The sequence below is a fragment of the Pseudophryne corroboree genome, chromosome 11 (assembly GCF_028390025.1).
Source record: "Pseudophryne corroboree isolate aPseCor3 chromosome 11, aPseCor3.hap2, whole genome shotgun sequence".
Taxonomy (NCBI): Eukaryota; Metazoa; Chordata; class Amphibia; order Anura; family Myobatrachidae; genus Pseudophryne; species Pseudophryne corroboree.
Window position 1 is genome coordinate 362,149,895 of NC_086454.1, and position 25,087 is coordinate 362,174,981.

General features: G+C 47.4%; 1 protein-coding gene across 1 annotated transcript in view; it reads left to right on the forward strand.

Moving 5' to 3' along the window:
• The window catches only part of ZNF536 (zinc finger protein 536), a 1,069,084-nt gene that overhangs the window by 18,373 nt on the left and 1,025,624 nt on the right, over positions 1-25,087 (forward strand). Inside the window, exon 2 of the mRNA XM_063946047.1 lies at positions 591-776. The gene's annotated coding sequence lies outside the window, so the exon portion shown is untranslated. The remainder of the gene's footprint in view (positions 1-590; positions 777-25,087) is intronic.

Sequence of the window (25,087 nt, forward strand, 5' to 3'; positions counted from 1 at the left end):
GGGTTCGCTGCTAAATTGAAAGCACCAATCAGCCGAAATCTTCGATCTTCGCTGTGGTGCGAATCGGTCGGAAATGCGCATGCGCGGCGGTCGCTTTGCACACGCGCGTCGTTGCCTGGCAACGATCGTCGCTGGGCAATGATGCCGCCGGCGACAAATGTGATCGCAGTGGCGATCGCAAGAAGATGGACAGGCGGGAGGCGTTCCGGGGTTGATACTCACCGTTTCCAGCCATTTTCGGGGTGTGGTAAGAGAAACGCAGGCGTGTCCAGGTGGATGGAGGGCGGATGTCTGATGTCAGGACCGGGACCTTCGTCGCTGGATCCGTCGCACTGGGTAAGTAGCTGCAGGGCTGGTCTTGTTTTGCAGGAAACTTTTTTTAGCATAGCGGGGATGCACAAGTGTTCGCAGCCCTGCTATGCTAAAATACACTCCCCCATAGGCGGCGTCTAGTTGATCGCACGAGCAGCAAAAAGTTGCTACGTGCTATCAACTCGGAATGACCCCCTTTGTTCTGTTGTTTGTCGATCAAACTAGTGAAAATTATTTCTTTTTTTCTTCTCACTCACTGCACATTTTTTTTCCTATAGGATTTCACTGCATATGATCAATCAACACGTTATACCACTGAGAGCGGTATCTGCGCTTCAGGAGGAGCCTGTGAATATTTTTAGAAAACGAGCTAAAGGACACGTTTAGTATAAATAAGCATCTGAAGGCCATTTGCATTTAAAACAAAATCTCGGAGGAAAAAGCCATCTTAGAGCGTCTTCAAGGTAAATGTGACAGAAATAATAGTTCCCTATATATTTACATGGAATGTTATACACATTTTTTGTTATTATCGCAGAGATTAGTGAAAGTGAAACAATTCTTTTTTCTGAACGGGGTTATTCTGTCTCGTGCGAACTTTTAAGCATTAAAGATAAAAGAAAAAACAGGTTTAGAGCAGATCCTGTTATTTATGTATAAAACAGGGTTACACGTAACATTTGGGAGGGGATCGCGCCCCTATATGTTCATTTACAACAGTGAAATCAGGGAGGTTTACACACGTTAAATAAACTTTCATTTTGGAAAGATTTTGGAGATCAGATTGCAAAGTAGATCTATTATTTCACGCAGTGTATACTATGGGGCTATTTACAGAAAAAAATCAGTATATTCCCCAAAAACGGGCATTTTTGGATCTGCAAATATTAAATATTTCCAGGATTTACCGAGCAGGGGCTGTCAGCAAAGCAGCCGCATAGGTTTTCATTGGGGCTGCAATGCTATTGGTATTTTTTTTTAAACTGGACCCAGGAGCTAACAGCATTCGCCTATAGTAGCTTATGCACTACTATAAAGCAAATGTTTACAGGAAGGGATCCAGAAAACCTGGCATGAATCAGGCACAATTTTATTAGTTGCTGATCATCACAAAGATCGAGAGATTCCTATTGCAATTTAGCTGTAATACTAGTATATTTTTATTTGTTGGTGTTACACTTTATCATCAAAAAAAATTATACCTCATAGACACACGGGTCCAGTATGATATACCGGCAGACGGAATGCCGGCCGTCAGTATACCGACAGCTGTGACCCGTCTGCCGGAATACCGGCAGCAAAGTAGCGAGTCCCCTTGTAGGCTCATTGCGCTCACCACGCTGCGGGCCCAGTGGCCAGCGTCACAGGTTCTATACCCACTCGGTTGGTGGCATGGCCCAACCAAACGAGTGGGAATTAGGCGCAGGTGTCGGTAGGCCGGCCGATGGCAAAATACCGGCTGTCGGCATTCCAGCGTCAATCTCCTGAACACCCGAATACCGCCTGCTGGCATTTTGACTGCATCCCCTACACACACACACACACACACACACACACACACACACACACACACACACACACACACACACACACACACACTGTGTATAAAAATATAACTGTATGCAAGATACTAATTAATACTGTATCTGCGTGTTCCCACGCTCCTCTCTTGCCGCGCTCTTGATTCTGCTTAGATACACAGCCAATTTGAGCATATGTACTCTTACATCTAATGTGTGCAATTCTACTTTTTGACAGAAAAAATATTTAATTGAAGTGTTCCCAGATTTTCCCATTTCCATCTTCCAACACTCTAATTATAGAAGGTCTTAAAAATATACTTACAGATATTTAATGAGGTCTGGATAACACATCATTTTTTCCTGCGGGTGAAGTAATATTAACTGTTGTTCAACTTAAAGTGGACCCATTGGCTACACACAGTGGGGGCAGCCATCTTGTGCCCTGAACCAATATACAGCCTATCAATTGTCAGCCGGGCGTGAGGGCTGCATTTGCTGTGAGCTGCTTACTACTGCTCTCTGATGGGGAAATAGGGGCCCCGAGATGATAGGCCGCAGGGAGGGTGATATATGGGTGACCCTGAAGTCAGCATCTTTGTGTTTTCAGTGCCCAGAATTCTTACATATTTATCATGTTTCATCAAGTCAGTCCATTCTAGATGTCACAAAATGGAGTGTTGCGGTGACTTACTGGGTCAGGCGTAGAGGTCTGTGTCAGTGCAGCAGATGTCCTCTCCTTCAGTTGCCAGAACTTCTCCTAGGGGAGATGCTGCTACTGAGAATTCAAGGGGCAGTCAATCAATATCACTTCCCAATTCAAAATGGAAGAAGCCGATGTAAAGAGGCCTGTGTGCACCGTACAGTGCCAGAGTACTAGGTGCCATTAGCTAGCTCCACGGTGCCCGACTACCCTGTACCGGACCCCTGCCTTGATCCTGTGCCACTGCCTGATATTCCTACTACCAACCTAAGGCTGTAACCCTGAACTCCACCTGCTTACCATTCTGAATACTGGGTGATCAGAATGTTGTAGGGTGTGGTCTGTATTCTTAGATGAAATGTTTGTTGTCTCTATCTCCAGCTCTGGGGCAGCAGCGTAACAGGGCAATTTCTCTAACGTCCTAAGTGGATGCTGGGGACTCCGTCAGGACCATGGGGAATAGCGGCTCCGCAGGAGACAGGGCACAAAAATAAAGCTTTAGGATCAGGTGGTGTGTACTGGCTCCTCCCCCTATGACCCTCCTCCAAGCCTCAGTTAGGTTTTTGTGCCCGTCCGAGCAGGGTGCAATCTAGGTGGCTCTCTTAAAGAGCTGCTTAGAAAAAGTTTTTTAGGTTTTTTATTTTCAGTGAGTCCTGCTGGCAACAGGCTCACTGCATCGAGGGACTTAGGGGAGAGAATTTCAACTCACCTGCGTGCAGGATGGATTGGATTCTTAGGCTACTGGACACCATTAGCTCCAGAGGGAGTCGGAACACAGGTCTCGCCCTGGGGTTCGTCCCGGAGCCGCGCCGCCGACCCCCCTTACAGATGCTGAAGATTGAAGGTCCGGAAACAGGCGGCAGAAGGCTTTTCAGTCTTCATGAAGGTAGCGCACAGCACTGCAGCTGTGCGCCATTGTTGTCACACACTTCACACCAAGCGGTCACGGAGGGTGCAGGGCGCTGCTGGGGGCGCCCTGGGCAGCAATATTTTATTACCTTAAGGCAAAAGAATACATCACATATAGCCATTAAGGCTATATGTATGTATTTAACCCATGCCACTTATCTAAATCCACGGGAGGAAAGCCCGCCGAAATAGGGGGCGGGGCTTATTCTCCTCAGCACACAGCGCCATTTTCCTGCTCAGCTCCGCTGTGAGGAAGGCTCCCAGGACTCTCCCCTGCACTGCACTACAGAAACAGGGTAAAACAGAGAGGGGGGGCATTTTTTGGCGATATACTGGATATATTTAAGCTGCTATAAGGAACAACACTTATATAAGGTTGTTCCCATATATATTATAGCGCTTGGGTGTGTGCTGGCAAACTCTCCCTCTGTCTCCCCAAAGGGCTAGTGGGGTCCTGTCTTCGATAAGAGCATTCCCTGTGTGTCTGCTGTGTGTCGGTACGTGTGTGTCGACATGTATGAGGACGATGTTGGCGTGGAGGCAGAGCAATTGCCGATAATGGTGATGTCACCCCCCAGGGAGTCGACACCGGAATGGATGGCTTTGTTTATGGAATTACGTGATAATGTCAGCACATTACAAAAATCAGTTGACGACATGAGACGGCCGGCAAACCAGTTAGTACCTGCCCAGGCGTCTCAGACACCGTCAGGGGCTGTAAAGCGCCCTTTACCTCAGTCGGTCGACACAGACCCAGACACAGACACTGAATCTAGTGCCGACGGTGATGAAACAAACGTATTTTCAAGTAGGGCCACACGTTATATGATCACGGCAATGAAGGAGGCTTTGCATATCTCTGATGCTGCAAGTACCACAAAAAGGGGTATTATGTGGGGGGTGAAAAAACTACCTGTAGTTTTTCCTGAATCAGAGGAATTAAATGATGTATGTGATGAAGCGTGGTTTAACCCAGATAGAAAAATGCTAATTTCAAAAAAGTTATTAGCATTATACCCTTTCCCGCCAGAGGTTAGGGCGCGCTGGGAAACACCCCCTAGGGTGGATAAGGCGCTCACACGCTTATCAAAACAAGTGGCGTTACCGTCTCCGGATACGGCCGCCCTCAAGGATCCAGCAGATAGGAGACTGGAAACTACCCTAAAAAGTATATACACACATACTGGTGTTATACTGCGACCGGCCATCGCCTCAGCCTGGATGTGCAGTGCTGGGGTCGTCTGGTTGGATTCCCTGACTGAAAATATTGATACCCTGGATAGGGACAGTATTTTATTGACTATAGAGCAATTAAAGGATGCTTTCCTTTATATGAGAGATGCGCAGAGAGATATTTGCACTCTGGCATCGAGAGTAAATGCGATGTCCATATCTGCCAGAAGGAGTTTATGGACGCGACAGTGGTCAGGTGATGCGGATTCCAAACGACATATGGAAGTATTGCCGTATAAAGGGGAGGAATTATTTGGCGTCGGTCTGTCGGATCTGGTGGCCACGGCAACTGCCGGAAAATCCACCTTTTTACCTCAGACCCCCTCCCAACAGAAAAAGACACCGTCTTTTCAGCCGCAGTCCTTTCGGTCCTATAAGAACAAGCGGACAAAAGGACAGTCATATCTGCCTAGGGGCAGAGGAAGGGGTAAGAGAGGGCAGCAAGCAGCCCCTGCCCAGGAACAGAAGCCCTCCCAGGGTTCTGCAAAGCCCTCAGCATGACGCTGGGGCCTTACAAGCGGACTCAGGAACGGTGGGGGGTCGACTCAAGAATTTCAGCGCACAGTGGGCTTGCTCACAGGTGGACCCCTGGATTCTGCAGGTAGTATCTCAGGGTTACAGGTTGGAATTCGAGAAGTCTCCCCCTCGCCGGTTCCTAAAGTCTGCTTTGCCAACGTCTCCCTCAGACAGGGAGACGGTATTGGAAGCCATTCACAAGCTGTTTGCTCAGCAGGTGATAGTCAAGGTACCCCTCCTACAACAGGGAAAGGGGTATTACTCCACGCTATTTGTGGTACCGAAGCCGGACGGCTCGGTAAGACCTATTCTAAGTCTGAAATCTTTGAACCTGTACATACAAAAATTCAAGTTCAAGATGGAGTCACTCAGAGCAGTGATAGCGAATCTGGAAGAAGGGGACTTTATGGTGTCCCTGGACATAAAGGATGCTTACCTGCATGTCCCAATTTGCCCTTCACATCAAGGGTACCTCAGGTTCGTGGTGCAAAACTGTCATTATCAGCTTCAGACGCTGCCGTTTGGATTGTCCACGGCACCTCGGGTCTTTACCAAGGTAATGGCCGAAATGATGATTCTTCTGCGAAGAAGAGGCGTATTAATTATCCCTTACTTGGACGATCTCCTGATAAGGGCAAGGTCCAGAGAACAGCTGGAGGACGGAGTAGCACTAACCCAAGTAGTGCTGCAACAACACGGGTGGATTCTGAATTTTCCAAAATCTCAGTTGACCCCGACAACACGTCTGCTGTTCCTGGGAATGATTCTGGACACAGTTCAGAAAAAGGTGTTTCTTCCGGAGGAGAAAGCCAGGGAGTTATCCGAACTTGTCAGGAACCTCCTAAAACCAGGGACAGTGTCTGTACATCAATGCACAAGAGTCCTGGGAAAGATGGTGGCTTCTTACGAAGCGATTCCATTCGGCAGATTCCACGCACAAACTTTTCAGTGGGATCTGCTGGACAAATGGTCCGGATCGCATCTGCAGATGCATCAGCGGATAACCTTATCGCCACGGACAAGGGTGTCTCTTCTGTGGTGGTTGCAGAGTGCTCATCTGTTAGAGGGCCGCAGATTCGGCATACAGGACTGGGTCCTGGTGACCACGGATGCCAGTCTGAGAGGCTGGGGAGCGGTCACACAAGGAAGAAACTTCCAGGGAGTATGGTCAAGCCTGGAGATGTCTCTTCACATAAATATACTGGAGCTAAGAGCGATTTACAATGCTCTAAGTCTGGCAAAACCCCTGCTTCAGGGTCAGCCGGTGTTGATCCAGTCGGACAACATCACGGCAGTCGCCCACGTAAACAGACAGGGCGGCACAAGAAGCAGGACAGCAATGGCAGAAGCTGCAAGGATTCTTCGCTGGGCGGAAGATCATGTGATAGCACTGTCAGCAGTATTCATTCCGGGAGTGGACAACTGGGAAGCAGACTTCCTCAGCAGACACGATCTACACCCGGGAGAGTGGGGACTTCATCCAGAAGTCTTCCACATGATTGTGAACCATTGGGAAAAACCAATGGTGGATATGATGGCGTCCCGCCTCAACAAAAAACTGGACAGGTATTGCGCCAGGTCAAGAGATCCTCAGGCAATAGCTGTGGACGCTCTGGTAACACCGTGGGTGTTCCAGTCAGTGTATGTGTTCCCTCCTCTGCCTCTCATACCAAAAGTACTGAGAATTATACGGCAGAAGGGAGTAAGAACGATACTAGTGGCTCCGGATTGGCCAAGAAGAACTTGGTACCCGGAACTTCAAGAGATGCTCACGGAGGATCCGTGGCCTCTACCTCTAAGACGGGACCTGCTTCAGCAGGGACCGTGTCTATTCCAAGACTTACCGCGGCTGCGTTTGACGGCATGGCGGTTGAACGCCGAATTCTAAAGGTAAAAGGCATTCCGGAAGAGGTCATTCCTACACTGGTAAAAGCCAGGAAGGAGGTGACTGCACAACATTATCACCGCATTTGGAGAAAATATGTTGCGTGGTGTGAGGCCAGGAAGGCCCCCACGGAGGAATTTCAACTGGGTCGATTCCTACATTTCCTGCAAACAGGATTGTCTATGGGCCTCAAATTGGGGTCCATTAAGGTTCAAATTTCGGCCCTGTCGATTTTCTTCCAGAAAGAATTGGCTTCAGTTCCTGAAGTCCAGACTTTTGTAAAAGGAGTACTACATATACAGCCCCCGGTTGTGCCCCCAGTGGCACCGTGGGATCTTAATGTAGTCTTGGATTTTCTCAAATCCCATTGGTTTGAGCCGCTCAAATCGGTGGAGCTGAAGTATCTCACATGGAAAGTAACCATGCTACTGGCCCTGGCTTCAGCCAGGAGAGTATCAGAATTGGCGGCTTTATCATATAAGAGCCCATATCTGATTTTCCATACGGACAGGGCAGAACTGCGGACGCGTCCTCATTTTCTGCCTAAGGTGGTGTCAGCGTTTCACCTGAACCAGCCTATTGTGGTGCTTGCGGCTACTAACGAGTTGGAGGATTCCAAGTTGTTGGACGTGGTCCGGGCATTGAAAATATATATTTCAAGAACGGCGGGAGTCAGAAAGTCTGACTCACTGCTTATATTGTATGCACCCAACAAGATGGGTGCTCCTGCTTCTAAGCAGACGATTGCTCGTTGGATTTGTAGCACAATTCAACTTGCACATTCTGTGGCAGGCTTGCCACAACCTAAATCTGTCAAGGCCCATTCCACAAGGAAAGTGGGCTCATCCTGGGCGGCTGCCTGGGGAGTCTCGGCATTACAACTCTGCCGAGCTGCTACTTGGTCAGGGGCAAATACGTTTGCAAAATTCTACAAATTTGATACCCTGGCTGAGGAGGACCTTGAGTTCTCTCATTCGGTGCTGCAGAGTCATCCGCACTCTCCCGCCCGTTTGGGAGCTTTGGTATAATCCCCATGGTCCTGACGGAGTCCCCAGCATCCACTTAGGACGTTAGAGAAAATAAGAATTTACTTACCGATAATTCTATTTCTCGTAGTCCGTAGTGGATGCTGGGCGCCCATCCCAAGTGCGGATTGTCTGCAATACTTGTACATAGTTATTGTTACAAAAAAATCGGGTTGTTATTTGTTGTGAGCCGTCTGTTCAGAGGCTCCTACGTTTGTCATACTGTTAACTGGGTTCAGATCACAAGTTATACGGTGTGATTGGTGTGGCTGGTATGAGTCTTACCCGGGGTTCAATATCCTTCCTTATTGTGTACGCTCGTCCGGGCACAGTATCCTAACTGAGGCTTGGAGGAGGGTCATAGGGGGAGGAGCCAGTACACACCACCTGATCCTAAAGCTTTATTTTTGTGCCCTGTCTCCTGCGGAGCCGCTATTCCCCATGGTCCTGACGGAGTCCCCAGCATCCACTACGGACTACGAGAAATAGAATTATCGGTAAGTAAATTGTTATTTTTTCACCCTGTGTCGGACGCCTCCAACCCCCCTCCGTACATGTGACCCCAGCACCAGGCAGAAGAGTCCTTAGGACATGCCAGGTGAGGCTGCTGTACAGGCTGCAGGGAACTGTTCCAGGCAGGTGATGTGAGGCATCTATAACCTAGTTATAATCCTGCTCTGAGGAATCGCTGAAGTAGATTTCCATTTCAAGTTCTGAAAACCAGATGGCATCAAGTGTTCCAGCTGTCTAACATGTGCTTTTCATGTGTGTCTCAGCTAGTATATCCTTTCCCATTGTTTTGCGGATATACTATATACATGTCCAGTTCATGATCCTATTTTGAACACACGGAAGAGACCGTGAATGGGACACCGATTAGAAATGAAAAACCATTGGAAGGCTGGGGAAGTGGACAACCATATGGTTACAATGCCCAAGGGCTCCAGAATATGGCATCATTATAACTAGTGATGAGCACCGGGCATTTTTCGGGTTTTGTGTTCTAGTTTTGTATTTGGATCCGCGGCCGTGTTTTGGGTTCGGACGCGTTTTGGCAAAACCTCCCTGAAAATTTTTTGTGGGGTGTGTTTTGGATTCGGGTGGTTTTTTTTTACAAAAAACCCTAAAAAACAGCTTAAATCATAGAATTTGGGGGTCATTTTGATCCCATAGTATTATTAACCTCAATAACCATAATTTCCACTCATTTCCAGTCTATTCTGAACACCTCACACCTCACAATATTATTTTTAGTCCTAAAATTTGCACCGAGGTCGCTGGATGACTAAGCTAAGCGACCCAAGTGGCCGACACAAACACCTGGCCCATCTAGGAGTGGCACTGCAGTGTCAGACAGGATGGCACTTCAAAAAAATTGTCCCCAAACAGCACATGATGCAAAGAAAAAAAGAGGTGCACCAAGGTCGCTGTGTGACTAAGCTAAGCGACACAAGTGGCCGACACAAACACCTGGCCCATCTAGGAGTGGCACTGTGTTTTCTAGCGAGAGGATGAGTGCTTCCATCCTCATGTGAATCTGAACCACTAGCCATGAACATAGGCCAGGGCCTCAGCCGTTCCTTGCAACTCCGTGTCGTAAATGGCATATTGGCAAATTTACGCTTCTCCTCAGACGCTTTTAATTTTGATTTTTGGGTCATTTTACTGAACTTTTGTAGTATACTTGACGACACAGAGGTAGAGCAGTGGACTACTGTACCGTACTGCTATATGTTATATACTGGTGGTCAGCAAAATTATGCACTGTCCTCCTACTATATATACTGTGCAAAACTAAAATGCACCACAGGTATGGATGGATAGTATACTTGACGACACAGAGGTAGGTAGAGCAGTGGACTACTGTACCGTACTGCTATATGTTATATACTGGTGGTCAGCAAAATTATGCACTGTCCTCCTACTATATATACTGTGCAAAACTAAAATGCACCACAGGTATGGATGGATAGTATACTTGACGACACAGAGGTAGGTAGAGCAGTGGACTACTGTACCGTACTGCTATATATTATATACTGGTGGTCAGTAAAATGATGCACTGTCCTCCTACTACTGCGCACAACAACTAAAATGCACCACAGGTATGGATGGATAGTATACTTGACGACACAGAGGTAGGTAGAGCAGTGGACTACTGTACCGTACTGATATAATACTGGTGGTCACTGGTCAGCAAAATTCTGCACTGTCCTCCTACTATATACTACAATGCAGCACAGATATGGAGCGTTTTTCAGGCAGAGAACGTATAATACTGGTGGTCACTGGTCAGCAAAACTCTGCACTGTACTCCTCCTATATAATACTGGTGGTCCCCAGTCCCCACAATAAAGCACACTGAGCACAGATATATGCAGCACACTGAGCACAGATATTTGCAGCACACTGAGCACAGATATTTGCAGCACACTGAACACAACTGAGAGAACGCTGCACACGTCCTCTCCCTATCATCTCCAATGCACGGTTGAAAATGGCGGCGACGCGCGGCTCCTTATATAGAATACGAATCTCGCGAGAATCCGACAGCGGGATGATGACGTTCGGGCGCGCTCGGGTTAACCGAGCAAGGCTGGAAGATTCGAGTCCACCTCGGAACCATGTAAAATGGGTGAAGTTCGGGGGGGTTCGGATCCCGAGGAACCGAACCCGCTCATCTCTAATTATAACTCTGGTTTATAGAGGATCATGGTTCCTTGCCAAGAGTTCAAGCTCCTGAATGCTGTCTAGGTTTATGCAGGTCAGGCAACCAAAGCAACAATTCAAGCTTTTGTCTTACTTGTCCCAGAGTCACCCACCGACCCCTCTAACAAGCCTTGGCCCAGGTAATTAGTGGACACCACCTACCATCTCGGCACCGTGGAGAGAGTGTATGTCAGGGTGCTGCTGAGATGTGGTGTTGGTAAGGAATGAGAGCGGAGGGGGGATCCTAGTATGAATTTATACTAGAGATGAGCGGGTTCGGTTCCTCGGAATCCGAACCCGCCCGAACTTCAGGTTTTTTTACACGGGTCCGAGCGACTCGGATCTTCCCGCCTTGCTCGGTTAACCCGAGCGCGCCCGAACGTCATCATCCCGCTGTCGGATTCTCGCGAGGCTCGGATTCTATCGCGAGACTCGGATTCTATATAAGGAGCCGCGCGTCGCCGCCATTTTCACACGTGCATTGAGATTGATAGGGAGAGGACGTGGCTGGCGTCCTCTCCGTTTAGAGTGACTAGAGTACTAGAGAGAGACACAAATTTTGGGGAGCATATAGGAGGAGTACTACTTGCTGCTGATAGTGTGACCAGTGACCAGTGCCACCAGTTTAATTAATCCGTTCTCTGCCAAAGAAAAACCGATACACAGTGTGACACAGTCACACATACCATATCTGTGCTCAGCCCAGTGTGCTGCATCATATACTGTATATCATTATCTGACTGCTGAGTGCTCACTGCTCACACAGCTTAATTGTGGGGGAGACTGGGGAGCAGTTATAGCAGGAGTACATTTAAGTACAGTGCACACTTTTGCTGCCAGAGTGCCACTGCCAGTGTGACTGACCAGTGACCACTGACCACCAGTATTGTGATTGTCTGCTGACCACCAGTATATTGTGATTGTCTGCCTGAAAAAGTTAAACACTCGTCGTGTGGTGTTTTTATAAACGCATTCTGCAGACAGTGTCCAGCAGGTCCGTCATTACATAATATATACCTGTCCGGCTGCAGTACTAGTGTGATATATATATATATATTTTAATATTATCTCATTATCATCCAGTCTATATTAGCAAAAAAACCTCTTTATATCGGGCGCTAATAGTATTTTCTGTTAAAAAACATTTTGAATATAGTAAAACTCAGCTGCAAAAAGTTAATGACCTGGGGTTCACAGGTCAAATTAATTACACTGGACCACCCAAGTGCAATTAACCACAAAACTCCAATTTGAAAAAACTCTTGCGCTATAGTTATATAATTACAAGATATGGCTGACAAGAATGACAAACTCCTGATAAATTCTAAATATATTTACTATTGTATAAATTATCATATAATAAAACAAGACCGGTCTTTAAAACATCAAAAAATAATAACAAATATGTATACTTTCTAATACATGGAGGTGGACTTAAGCATACTCTGTGCACAGACGTGTAAAAAAACAAGCTCTATAGCTATATGGCTTAATGAGGTCAAAAAATGTTTTGAATCAAGTGTGGCTGCTGGTAAGACCCATATATTAATTGTTCCCAATGGATAGTCACTTTGTATCAAAGATCTTTATGATGTGAAGATCCAACATGTAACAATAGAATGGATATGAGCTTTTTGTAACCGGAAACTTTACGTGAGATGTGAGCAAGTGGTATCAGCACAAATGCATCCCGACGACCACCGCAGTGGCTTGGAGCTGCGGGAAAAAAAGGCACCTGCAATGGCGCCCGCTGTGATTTAACCTGCTCAGTCGCGATGCTCCACGAGTATCCACCTCTACGTGCCGTTTGCAGGCACCGGTCAGCGGCTCCTCTTTGTATGAAAACAAATTCCAGGCAGAAGAATGCTGCAGCCAGTTCGTGATATGGGTCTAACTTCAGCTGGGGTCCAACAGATTCTGTTGGACCCCAGCTGAAGTTAGACCCATATCACGAACTGGCTGCAGCATTCTTCTGCCTGGAATTTGTTTTCATACAAAGAGGAGCCGCTGACCGGTGCCTGCAAATGGCACGTAGAGGTGGATACTCGTGGAGCATCGCGACTGAGCAGGTTAAATCACAGCGGGCGCCATTGCAGGTGCCTTTTTTTCCCGCAGCTCCAAGCCACTGCGGTGGTCGTCGGGATGCATTTGTGCTGATACCACTTGCTCACATCTCACGTAAAGTTTCCGGTTACAAAAAGCTCATATCCATTCTATTGTTACATGTTGGATCTTCACATCATAAAGATCTTTGATACAAAGTGACTATCCATTGGGAACAATTAATATATGGGTCTTACCAGCAGCCACACTTGATTCAAAACATTTTTTGACCTCATTAAGCCATATAGCTATAGAGCTTGTTTTTTTACACGTCTGTGCACAGAGTATGCTTAAGTCCACCTCCATGTATTAGAAAGTATACATATTTGTTATTATTTTTTGATGTTTTAAAGACCGGTCTTGTTTTATTATATGATAATTTATACAATAGTAAATATATTTTGAATTTATCAGGAGTTTGTCATTCTTGTCAGCCATATCTTGTAATTATATAACTATAGCGCAAGAGTTTTTTCAAATTGGAGTTTTGCAGTCTATATTAGCAGCAGACACAGTACGGTAGTCCACGGCTGTAGCTACCTCTGTGTCGGCAGTCGCTCGTCCATCCATAATTGTATACCACCTACCCGTGGTTTTTTTTTTCTCTATCTTCTTGATACTAGTAGCTTACTTTAGGAGTCTGCAGTGCTGACAGACAGTGTCCAGCAGGTCCGTCATTACATAATATATACCTGTCCGGCTGCAGTACTAGTGTGATATATATATATTTTAATTTTATCTCATTATCATCCAGTCTATATTAGCAGCAGACACAGTACGGTAATCCACGGCTGTAGCTACCTCTGTGTCGGCAGTCGCTCGTCCATCCATAATTGTATACCACCTACCCGTGGTTTTTTTTTCTCTATCTTCTTGATACTAGTAGCTTACTTTAGGAGTCTGCAGTGCTGACAGACAGTGTCCAGCAGGTCCGTCATTACATAATATATACCTGTCCGGCTGCAGTACTAGTGTGATATATATATATATTTTAATTTTATCTCATTATCATCCAGACTATATTAGCAGCAGACACAGTACGGTAGTCCACGGCTGTAGCTACCTCTGTATCGTCAGTCGCTCGTCCATCCATAATTGTATACCACCTACCCGTGGTTTTTTTTTTTCTATCTTCTTGATACTAGTAGCTTACTTTAGGAGTCTGCAGTGCTGACAGACAGTGTCCAGCAGGTCCGTCATTACATAATATATACCTGTCCGGCTGCAGTACTAGTGTGATATATATATATATATATATTAATTTTATCTCATTATCATCCAGTCTATATTAGCAGCAGACACAGTACGGTAGTCCACGGCTGTAGCTACCTCTGTGTCGGCAGTCGCTCGTCCATCCATAATTGTATACCACCTACCCGTGGTTTTTTTTTTTTCTATCTTCTTGATACTAGTAGCTTACTTTAGGAGTCTGCAGTGCTGACAGACAGTGTCCAGCAGGTCCGTCATTACATAATATATACCTGTCCGGCTGCAGTACTAGTGTGATATATATATATATTTTAATTTTATCTCATTATCATCCAGTCTATATTAGCAGCAGACACAGTACGGTAGTCCACGGCTGTAGCTACCTCTGTGTCGGCAGTCGCTCGTCATCCATAAGTATACTAGTATCCATCCATCTCCATTGTTTACCTGAGGTGCCTTTTAGTTGTGCCTATTAAAATATGGAGAACAAAAATGTTGAGGTTCCAAAAATAGGGAAAGATCAAGATCCACTTCCACCTCGTGCTGAAGCTGCTGCCACTAGTCATGGCCGAGACGATGAAATGCCAGCAACGTCGTCTGCCAAGGCCGATGCCCAATGTCATAGTACAGAGCATGTAAAATCCAAAACACCAAATATCAGTAAAAAAAGGACTCAAAAATCTAAAATAAAATCGTCGGAGGAGAAGCGTAAACTTGCCAATATGCCATTTACCACACGGAGTGGCAAGGAACGGCTGAGGCCCTGGCCTATGTTCATGGCTAGTGGTTCAGCTTCACATGAGGATGGAAGCACTCAGCCTCTCGCTAGAAAAATGAAAAGACTCAAGCTGGCAAAAGCACAGCAAAGAACTGTGCGTTCTTCGAAATCCCAAATCCACAAGGAGAGTCCAATTGTGTCGGTTGCGATGCCTGACCTTCCCAACACTGGACGTGAAGAGCATGCGCCTTCCACCATTTGCACGCCCCCTGCAAGTGCTGGAAGGAGCACCCGCAGTCCAGTTCCTGATAGTCAGATTGAAGATGTCAGTGTTGAAGTACACCAGGATGAGGAGGATATGGGTGTTGCTGGCGCTGGGGAGGAAATTGACAAGGAGGATTCTGATGGTGAGGTGGTTTGTTTAAGTCAGGCACCCGGGGAGACACCTGTTGTCCGTGGGAGGAATATGGCCATTGACATGCCTGGTCAAAATACCAAAAAAATCAGCTCTTCGGTGTGGAAGTATTTCAACAGAAATGCGGACAACATTTGTCAAGCCGTGTGTTGCCTTTGTCAAGCTGTAATAAGTAGGGGTAAGGACGTTAACCACCTCGGAACATCCTCCCTTATACGTCACCTGCAGCGCATTCATAATAAGTCAGTGACAAATTCAAAAACTTTGGGCGACAGCGGAAGCAGTCCACTGACCAGTAAATCCCTTCCTCTTGTAACCAAGCTCACGCAAACCACCCCACCAACTCCCTCAGTGTCAATTTCCTCCTTCCCCAGGAATGCCAATAGTCCTGCAGGCCATGTCACTGGCAATTCTGACGAGTCCTCTCCTGCCTGGGATTCCTCCGATGCATCCTTGCGTGTAACGCCTACTGCTGCTGGCGCTGCTGTTGTTGCTGCTGGGAGTCGATGGTCATCCCAGAGGGGAAGTCGGAAGACCACTTGTACTACTTCCAGTAAGCAATTGACTGTCCAACAGTCCTTTGCGAGGAAGATGAAATATCACAGCAGTCATCCTGCTGCAAAGCGGATAACTGAGGCCTTGACAACTATGTTGGTGTTAGACGTGCGTCCGGTATCCGCCGTTAGTTCACAGGGAACTAGACAATTTCTTGAGGTAGTGTGCCCCCGTTACCAAATACCATCTAGGTTCCACTTCTCTAGGCAGGCGATACCGAGAATGTACACGGACGTCAGAAAAAGACTCACCAGTGTCCTAAAAAATGCAGTTGTACCCAATGTCCACTTAACCACGGACATGTGGACAAGTGGAGCAGGGCAGGGTCAGGACTATATGACTGTGACAGCCCACTGGGTAGATGTATGGACTCCCGCCGCAAGAACAGCAGCGGCGGAACCAGTAGCAGCATCTCGCAAATGCCAACTCTTTCCTAGGCAGGCTACGCTTTGTATCACCGGTTTCCAGAATACGCACACAGCTGAAAACCTCTTACGGCAACTGAGGAAGATCATTGCGGAATGGCTTACCCCAATTGGACTCTCCTGTGGATTTGTGGCATCGGACAACGCCAGCAATATTGTGTGTGCATTAAATATGGGCAAATTCCAGCACGTCCCATGTTTTGCACATACCTTGAATTTGGTGGTGCAGAATTTTTAAAAAAACGAGAGGGGCGTGCAAGAGATGCTGTCGGTGGCCAGAAGAATTGCGGGACACTTTCGGCGTACAGGCACCACGTACAGAAGACTGGAGTACCACCAAAAACGCCTGAACCTGCCCTGCCATCATCTGAAGCAAGAAGTGGTAACGAGGTGGAATTCAACCCTCTATATGCTTCAGAGGTTGGAGGAGCAGCAAAAGGCCATTCAAGCCTATACAATTGAGCACGATATAGGAGGTGGAATGCACCTGTCTCAAGCGCAGTGGAGAATGATTTCAACGTTGTGCAAGGTTCTGCTGCCCTTTGAACTTGCCACACGTGAAGTCAGTTCAGACACTGCCAGCCTGAGTCAGGTCATTCCCCTCATCAGGCTTTTGCAGAAGAAGCTGGAGACATTGAAGGAGGAGCTAACACGGAGCGATTCCGCTAGGCATGTGGGACTTGTGGATGGAGCCCTTAATTCGCTTAACAAGGATTCACGGGTGGTCAATCTGTTGAAATCAGATCACTACATTTTGGCCACCGTGCTCGATCCTAGATTTAAAACCTACCTTGGATCTCTCTTTCCGGCAGACACAAGTCTGCTGGGGTTCAAAGACCTGCTGGTGACAAAATTGTCAAGTCAAGCGGAACGCGACCTGTCAACATCTCCTCCTTCACATTCTCCCGCAACTGGGGGTGCGAGGAAAAGGCTCAGAATTCCGAGCCCACCCGCTGGCGGTGATGCAGGGCAGTCTGGAGCGACTGCTGATGCTGACATCTGGTCCGGACTGAAGGACCTGACAACGATTACGGACATGTCGTCTATTGTCACTGCATATGATTCTCTCCCCATTGAAAGAATGGTGGAGGATTATATGAGTGACCGCATCCAAGTAGGCACGTCAGACAGTCCGTACTTATACTGGCAGGAAAAAGAGGCAATTTGGAGGCCCTTGCACAAACTGGCTTTATTCTACCTAAGTTGCCCTCCCACAAGTGTGTACTCCGAAAGAGTGTTTAGTGCCGCCGCTCACCTTGTCAGCAATCGGCGTACGAGGTTACTTCCAGAAAATGTGGAGAAGATGATGTTCATTAAAATGAATTATAATCAATTCCTCCGTGGAGACATTGACCAGGAGCAATTGCCTCCACAAAGTACACAGGGAGCTGAGATGGTGGATTCCAGTGGGGACGAATTGATAATCTGTGAGGAGGGGGATGTACACGGTGATATATCGGAGGATGATGATGAGGTGGACATCTTGCCTCTGTAGAGCCAGTTTGTGCAAGGAGAGATTAATTGCTTCTTTTTTGGTGGGGGTCCAAACCAACCCGTCATTTCAGTCACAGTCGTGTGGCAGACCCTGTCACTGAAATGATGGGTTGGTTAAAGTGTGCATGTCCTGTTTATACAACATAAGGGTGGGTGGGAGGGCCCAAGGACAATTCCATCTTGCACCTCTTTTTTCTTTAATTTTTCTTTGCGTCATGTGCTGTTTGGGGAGTATTTTTTTGAAGGGCCATCCTGCGTGACACTGCAGTGCCACTCCTAGATGGGCCAGGTGTTTGTGTCGCCACTAGGGTCGCTTACCTTACTCACACAGCTACCTCATTGCGCCTCTTTTTTTCTTTGCGTCATGTGCTGTTTGGGGAGTGTTTTTTGGAAGGGCCATCCTGCGTGACACTGCAGTGCCACTCCTAGATGGCCCAGGTGTTTGTGTCGGCCACTAGGGTCGCTTAGCTTACTCACACAGCTACCTCATTGCGCCTCTTTTTTTCTTTGCGTCATGTGCTGTTTGGGGAGTGTTTTTTGGAAGGGCCATCCTGCGTGACACTGCAGTGCCACTCCTAGATGGGCCAGGTGTTTGTGTCGGCCACTAGGGTCGCTTAGCTTACTCACACAGCTACCTCATTGCGCCTCTTTTTTTCTTTGCGTCATGTGCTGTTTGGGGAGTGTTTTTTGGAAGGGCCATCCTGCGTGACACTGCAGTGCCACTCCTAGATGGGCCAGGTGTTTGTGTCGGCCACTAGGGTCGCTTAGCTTACTCACACAGCTACCTCATTGCGCCTCTTTTTTTCTTTGCGTCATGTGCTGTTTGGGGAGTGTTTTTTGGAAGGGCCATCCTGCGTGACACTGCAGTGCCACTCCTAGATGGGCCAGGTGTTTGTGTCGGCCACTAGGGTCGCTTAGCTTACTCACACAGCTACCTCATTGCGCCTCTTTTTTTCTTTGCGTCATGTGCTGTTTGGGGAGTGTTTTTTGGAAGGGCCATCCTGCGTGACACTGCAGTGCCACTCCTAGATGGGCCAGGTGTTTGTGTCGGCCACTAGGGTCGCTTAGCTTACTCACACAGCTACTTCATTGCGCCTCTTTTTTTCTTTGCGTCATGTGCTGTTTGGGGAGTGTTTTTTGGAAGGGCCATCCTGCGTGACACTGCAGTGCCACTCCTAGATGGGCCAGGTGTTTGTGTCGGCCACTAGGGTCGCTTAGCTTACTCACACAGCTACCTCATTGCACCTCTTTTTTTCTTTGCGTCATGTGCTGTTTGGGGAGTGTTTTTTTTGGAAGGGCCATCCTGCATGACACTGCAGTGCCACTCCTAGATGGGCCAGGTGTTTGTGTCGGCCACTAGGGTCGCTTAGCTTAGTCATCCAGCGACCTCGGTGCAAATTTTAGGACCAAAAATAATATTGTGAGGTGTGAGGTGTTCAGAATAGACTGAAAATGAGTGGAAATTATGGTTTTTGAGTTAAATAATACTTTGGGATCAAAATGACCCCCAAATTCTATGATTTAAGCTGTTTTTTAGTGTTTTTTGAAAAAAACACCCGAATCCAAAACACACCCGAATCCGACAAAAAAAATTCGGTGAGGTTTTGCCAAAACGCGGTCGAACCCAAAACACGGCCGCGGAACCGAACCCAAAACCAAAACACAAAACCCGAAAAATTTCAAGTGCACATCTCTAATTTATACCCCTGCACCCCCAGCTCTGTAAAGCAGGAAATCTGAGACTTTATTCACCATGGTCACATTGTATCACATACCTCACAACACCATTAGCAGGCAAAGTGGGACTTAATCGCGCTGCTTCACAAAAAGGGGCGTGGCTTTGTGGGAGTGGCGCGATCATGAGCCTCGTCCACATTATTGTCATTGTGGGGGCATAGCTGCCGGCATCCCCCCAGTCCTTCTCTGACGCTAAGTAGAGCAGCGAGTGACGGGAGCCTCCCAACTGCCCCCCCTCCCCACCGTGGAACACTGTGGTGAGTGGGTGGGACAGTGGGCAGTCCCAAAAAAAATGACGTTCCCGTGAAAATCGGGACAGTTGGGAGGGATGGTTTCATTTCAGGTTGTCCTAAACTCCCATGTGTGTTTTAGGTGGTAAGCCTAGACGGGTCTACTACGTTATGCCGGCGCGTGGGATCCTGGCGCCTAGCATACCGGCGCCGGGATCCTGACCGCCGGTATGCAAGCAGTGGGGTGAGCACAAAAGAGCCCCTTGCGGGGTCGCTGCGCTCGCAATGCTGCAGGCACGGTCGCGTGCTGTCACAACTGAGGGTTTAGGCTGACAGGAGGAAGCCTCAGTTGTAGGGGCTGAAATGAAATTAAACTTGGGAGGTTTAATCAGACCCCTGGACATGTAAGTGTAGAAGGATTATCCGAAGGTGTGACCATGACAACCAGGTTAAAAGTCAATAAAAGCTTTATTAACAGACTCCGTGTTGAAACAACAGTAATCACAGTTGATAAAAGCAGTGGCAAATAATACAGTTCCTGGATCACTATAACCATGGAAGGTATCACAGAGCACTGGTAGGTTGAGGAACAGATGTTAAAGTCCTTTGATGGAATAACCTTACCAGGCCTGGCTGTAGTAGTGAAGATAGCCGAGGAACACGCCAGTATAAGTTTTAGATGAAGTTGGTAACTTGAACAGACTGTTGTAGATACTGGATGGAACCAGCCAGGTGGTAGAGACACGGAGTGGCTGCTGAATGGAATCAGCCAGGTGATTAAGACACGGAGTGGATGCTGGATGGAACCAGCCAGGTGATGAAGACACGGAGTGGATGCTGAATGGAATCAGCCAGGTGATGAAGACACGGAATGGATGCTGGATGGAACCAGCCAGGTGATGAAGACACGGAGTGGATGCTGGATGGAACCAGTCAGGTGATGAAGACATGGAGTGGATACTGTAAGATGCTAGGGAGCGTGGAAACAGAAGAATTGAAAAGAGGTTACCGGTGGTTGTGGATACTGCTGATAAGTAGGGATCCGCTGGAACAACACCGGCACTTTAAGGGAACTGGATACTGCTGGAAGCTGACCGCTGGAAGCAGATGGGTTAATAGCTGGAAGCTGGAATAGCCACGGAGGACTGCAGAGTCAGGCTGCACCGCAGGATGGAAGGCAGGTGCGGGTCTCGTAGTGGATTCTGTTGGACCCCAGCTGAAGTTAGACCCATATCACGAACTGGCTGCAGCATTCTTCTGCCTGGAATTTGTTTTCATACAAAGAGGAGCCGCTGACCGGTGCCTGCAAACGGCACGTAGAGGTGGATACTCGTGGAGCATCGCGACTGAGCAGGTTAAATCACAGCGGGCGCCATTGCAGGTGCCTTTTTTTCCCGCAGCTCCAAGCCACTGCGGTGGTCGTCGGGATGCATTTGTGCTGATACCACTTGCTCACATCTCACGTAAAGTTTCCGGTTACAAAAAGCTCATATCCATTCTATTGTTACATGTTGGATCTTCACATCATAAAGATCTTTGATACAAAGTGACTATCCATTGGGAACAATTAATATATGGGTCTTACCAGCAGCCACACTTGATTCAAAACATTTTTTGACCTCATTAAGCCATATAGCTATAGAGCTTGTTTTTTTACACGTCTGTGCACAGAGTATGCTTAAGTCCACCTCCATGTATTAGAAAGTATACATATTTGTTATTATTTTTTGATGTTTTAAAGACCGGTCTTGTTTTATTATATGATAATTTATACAATAGTAAATATATTTTGAATTTATCAGGAGTTTGTCATTCTTGTCAGCCATATCTTGTAATTATATAACTATAGCGCAAGAGTTTTTTCAAATTGGAGTTTTGCAGTCTATATTAGCAGCAGACACAGTACGGTAGTCCACGGCTGTAGCTACCTCTGTGTCGGCAGTCGCTCGTCCATCCATAATTGTATACCACCTACCCGTGGTTTTTTTTTTCTCTATCTTCTTGATACTAGTAGCTTACTTTAGGAGTCTGCAGTGCTGACAGACAGTGTCCAGCAGGTCCGTCATTACATAATATATACCTGTCCGGCTGCAGTACTAGTGTGATATATATATATATTTTAATTTTATCTCATTATCATCCAGTCTATATTAGCAGCAGACACAGTACGGTAGTCCACGGCTGTAGCTACCTCTGTGTCGGCAGTCGCTCGTCATCCATAAGTATACTAGTATCCATCCATCTCCATTGTTTACCTGAGGTGCCTTTTAGTTGTGCCTATTAAAATATGGAGAACAAAAATGTTGAGGTTCCAAAAATAGGGAAAGATCAAGATCCACTTCCACCTCGTGCTGAAGCTGCTGCCACTAGTCATGGCCGAGACGATGAAATGCCAGCAACGTCGTCTGCCAAGGCCGATGCCCAATGTCATAGTACAGAGCATGTAAAATCCAAAACACCAAATATCAGTAAAAAAAGGACTCAAAAATCTAAAATAAAATCGTCGGAGGAGAAGCGTAAACTTGCCAATATGCCATTTACCACACGGAGTGGCAAGGAACGGCTGAGGCCCTGGCCTATGTTCATGGCTAGTGGTTCAGCTTCACATGAGGATGGAAGCACTCAGCCTCTCGCTAGAAAAATGAAAAGACTCAAGCTGGCAAAAGCACAGCAAAGAACTGTGCGTTCTTCGAAATCCCAAATCCACAAGGAGAGTCCAATTGTGTCGGTTGCGATGCCTGACCTTCCCAACACTGGACGTGAAGAGCATGCGCCTTCCACCATTTGCACGCCCCCTGCAAGTGCTGGAAGGAGCACCCGCAGTCCAGTTCCTGATAGTCAGATTGAAGATGTCAGTGTTGAAGTACACCAGGATGAGGAGGATATGGGTGTTGCTGGCGCTGGGGAGGAAATTGACAAGGAGGATTCTGATGGTGAGGTGGTTTGTTTAAGTCAGGCACCCGGGGAGACACCTGTTGTCCGTGGGAGGAATATGGCCATTGACATGCCTGGTCAAAATACCAAAAAAATCAGCTCTTCGGTGTGGAAGTATTTCAACAGAAATGCGGACAACATTTGTCAAGCCGTGTGTTGCCTTTGTCAAGCTGTAATAAGTAGGGGTAAGGACGTTAACCACCTCGGAACATCCTCCCTTATACGTCACCTGCAGCGCATTCATAATAAGTCAGTGACAAATTCAAAAACTTTGGGCGACAGCGGAAGCAGTCCACTGACCAGTAAATCCCTTCCTCTTGTAACCAAGCTCACGCAAACCACCCCACCAACTCCCTCAGTGTCAATTTCCTCCTTCCCCAGGAATGCCAATAGTCCTGCAGGCCATGTCACTGGCAATTCTGACGAGTCCTCTCCTGCCTGGGATTCCTCCGATGCATCCTTGCGTGTAATGCCTACTGCTGCTGGCGCTGCTGTTGTTGCTGCTGGGAGTCGATGGTCATCCCAGAGGGGAAGTCGGAAGACCACTTGTACTACTTCCAGTAAGCAATTGACTGTCCAACAGTCCTTTGCGAGGAAGATGAAATATCACAGCAGTCATCCTGCTGCAAAGCGGATAACTGAGGCCTTGACAACTATGTTGGTGTTAGACGTGCGTCCGGTATCCGCCGTTAGTTCACAGGGAACTAGACAATTTCTTGAGGTAGTGTGCCCCCGTTACCAAATACCATCTAGGTTCCACTTCTCTAGGCAGGCGATACCGAGAATGTACACGGACGTCAGAAAAAGACTCACCAGTGTCCTAAAAAATGCAGTTGTACCCAATGTCCACTTAACCACGGACATGTGGACAAGTGGAGCAGGGCAGGGTCAGGACTATATGACTGTGACAGCCCACTGGGTAGATGTATGGACTCCCGCCGCAAGAACAGCAGCGGCGGAACCAGTAGCAGCATCTCGCAAATGCCAACTCTTTCCTAGGCAGGCTACGCTTTGTATCACCGGTTTCCAGAATACGCACACAGCTGAAAACCTCTTACGGCAACTGAGGAAGATCATTGCGGAATGGCTTACCCCAATTGGACTCTCCTGTGGATTTGTGGCATCGGACAACGCCAGCAATATTGTGTGTGCATTAAATATGGGCAAATTCCAGCACGTCCCATGTTTTGCACATACCTTGAATTTGGTGGTGCAGAATTTTTAAAAAAACGAGAGGGGCGTGCAAGAGATGCTGTCGGTGGCCAGAAGAATTGCGGGACACTTTCGGCGTACAGGCACCACGTACAGAAGACTGGAGTACCACCAAAAACGCCTGAACCTGCCCTGCCATCATCTGAAGCAAGAAGTGGTAACGAGGTGGAATTCAACCCTCTATATGCTTCAGAGGTTGGAGGAGCAGCAAAAGGCCATTCAAGCCTATACAATTGAGCACGATATAGGAGGTGGAATGCACCTGTCTCAAGCGCAGTGGAGAATGATTTCAACGTTGTGCAAGGTTCTGCTGCCCTTTGAACTTGCCACACGTGAAGTCAGTTCAGACACTGCCAGCCTGAGTCAGGTCATTCCCCTCATCAGGCTTTTGCAGAAGAAGCTGGAGACATTGAAGGAGGAGCTAACACGGAGCGATTCCGCTAGGCATGTGGGACTTGTGGATGGAGCCCTTAATTCGCTTAACAAGGATTCACGGGTGGTCAATCTGTTGAAATCAGATCACTACATTTTGGCCACCGTGCTCGATCCTAGATTTAAAACCTACCTTGGATCTCTCTTTCCGGCAGACACAAGTCTGCTGGGGTTCAAAGACCTGCTGGTGACAAAATTGTCAAGTCAAGCGGAACGCGACCTGTCAACATCTCCTCCTTCACATTCTCCCGCAACTGGGGGTGCGAGGAAAAGGCTCAGAATTCCGAGCCCACCCGCTGGCGGTGATGCAGGGCAGTCTGGAGCGACTGCTGATGCTGACATCTGGTCCGGACTGAAGGACCTGACAACGATTACGGACATGTCGTCTATTGTCACTGCATATGATTCTCTCCCCATTGAAAGAATGGTGGAGGATTATATGAGTGACCGCATCCAAGTAGGCACGTCAGACAGTCCGTACTTATACTGGCAGGAAAAAGAGGCAATTTGGAGGCCCTTGCACAAACTGGCTTTATTCTACCTAAGTTGCCCTCCCACAAGTGTGTACTCCGAAAGAGTGTTTAGTGCCGCCGCTCACCTTGTCAGCAATCGGCGTACGAGGTTACTTCCAGAAAATGTGGAGAAGATGATGTTCATTAAAATGAATTATAATCAATTCCTCCGTGGAGACATTGACCAGGAGCAATTGCCTCCACAAAGTACACAGGGAGCTGAGATGGTGGATTCCAGTGGGGACGAATTGATAATCTGTGAGGAGGGGGATGTACACGGTGATATATCGGAGGATGAT